Source organism: Crocuta crocuta, unplaced genomic scaffold, assembly GCF_008692635.1.
Source record: "Crocuta crocuta isolate KB4526 unplaced genomic scaffold, BGI_CrCroc_1.0 scaffold2383, whole genome shotgun sequence".
Lineage (NCBI taxonomy): Eukaryota > Metazoa > Chordata > Mammalia > Carnivora > Hyaenidae > Crocuta > Crocuta crocuta.
In genome coordinates this window covers 10,159-12,445 of record NW_027530115.1, presented here as the reverse complement: position 1 = coordinate 12,445, position 2,287 = coordinate 10,159, and positions in this window count along the sequence as shown.

Genomic DNA, 2,287 nt, shown 5'->3' with positions numbered 1-2,287 from the left:
TAGACCACATCAGTTTCAAATGCAAGAGATGAAAAGTAAATATTGACTCTGAATTGATTATATATAATCCAATTATACTTACTTCAAGTCTCAAATTACCATGATTTTACTGTCCCATCTATAACCCATACATCTGGCACACAGTAAAAGTTCAATGAATGGTACTTCTTGGTGCCTTCATTATTATTACTAATAGCACAGGAAGCAGTAGTAGTAATAGTGCTGCCCTGGCACAGTTCCTGGGACATATTATGTATTCAAAACTATACTAATTATTTTGTTGCACCAGCTCCTGGCATAGTGCCTGGCATATAATAGAGCGGCAATTTAGTTAGCTCCCTTCCTTCTCATCTTGCCCTAGGATACATTTGTCTTCAGTTTACCCCACAGCTTTGCCTTTCTAAAGTGGGGCACAGATCGGGGCACCTGGGTGGCCCAGTCAGTTGAGTGTCTGACTTCGGCTCAGGTCCTGATCTCACAGTCTGTGGATTGGAGCCCCACGTCGGGCTCTTTGCTGACAGCTAGCCCAGAGCCTGGAGCCTGCTTCAGATTCTGTGTCTCCCTCTCTCTGACCCTCCCCTGCTCACGCTGTCTCTCTCTCTCAGAAATAAATTAAAACATTAAAAATTAAAAAAGTAAAGTGGGCACAGATCTTCCGTCAACAACAGTGCTTAGCACAGCATCACTTGTGACACCATCTGAAAATACATCTAGCCTTTTCTCCCATGGTAACCTCTTAAGTGGCAAATGGGCAAGAAGCATTTAAAATCATTTTGCAAGTGGGAAAACTAAGGTTATGAGCTCTTGCCTTGGAATTTTAGCTCACCTCTAATATTTGTATCTTATAGCCTGAACACTGTGTTCCCTATCAATTTCTCCCAACTAGGCCATGATCAATCTCACTACTATTATTCTTATGCTCTGTAGGGCCTAGACTACCCTCATATTTTCACATTTTTAAAATTTTTTTAAGATTTTATTTTTAAGCAATCTCTATACCCAAACTGGGGCTCAAACTCAACCCCGAGATCAAGAGTCACATGCCCTACCAACTGAGCCAGCCAGGTGCCCCCACATTTGTATATTTAATTCAACTTCCAAGGATGGGCTAAAGAGCTACGTCCTCCATGAAACCTTCTCTGAGATCTCCAGACCCCACTGAGTCCTTTCTGAAATCCCAAAGTATCAAATCACTACCACATAATTTAAGCACTACATTCCATGACCATGCCAACCTTCCTCAGCTATATTGTATGTGTTCATTAAACATTCATTTGTTGAGCACCTATCATATTCCAGACCCCATGCATGTGCTGGGAAGACAGGAATCAAGATACTCCAACCCTAGTGGCATAAAGACAAATATGCTATTAGGTGACATTGGAGAAATGTTATCCAAGTACCAGTGGAGAACTCAGAGACAGATTGGCTAACCTTCTGAAGGTGCTGGGGTTGGGAGATGGGAAACTTCACAAAGGAGGAGAACTATGAGCAAGGTGCTGAAGCTGAGAAGGAATTTGTTATGTGGAGAGAGTAGGATGAAGCTATGTGCAAAGACATGGTCATAAAAGGGCCACTCAGAAAGCATGGTTCCATATGGCTAGAACGTAGGTTGGGATGGAAAAAGATGAGAGAATATCATGGAAGGTTTACTCATTTATTCATCAAATATATATATCAATTATCCAGAGTGTGCCAGGAACTTGGCTAGGTGCAGGTGCTATAAAAACAGGACAGATACAGTCCCTGAACTTGAGCTTTAAAGAAAATTGGACAGAAGAGATGCTTATCCAGTAAGATAAATAAATATGTCACTATGAATTGTAATAAGTATTAAGAAGGAAAAGAATACAATGGAGAGAAGAATATGAAGGAACTACTTTAGAAAAAGTGGTTAGTGAGGGCTGCTCTGAGGAGGTGATATTTTGTTAAGACCTAAAAGATTAAAAGACCTGGAGAAGAGTGTTCCAGGAGGTAATCAAATGTCTTGAGGTGACAAAAAGCTTGGCATGTTGGGAGAATCAAAAGAAATTCCACCAGGCTAAAGAATAGTGGATGAGGGTGAGAAGTTGTAGAGGTAAACATGAGCCAAGACCGAGTAGACCTCAGAGAGGAATGTTGAATTCATTACAACTAATCAAAGAAGAGCAAAATGGAATCAGATTTGTATTTTATGGGATAACTTTGGGATGGCGCAGAAGACCCTGAGGAGGGGAAAAGGACGAAGTCAGGATGATCAGTTGTAAGGTTGTTGAATGGTTTAGGTAAGAGATGAAGGCATGGACCT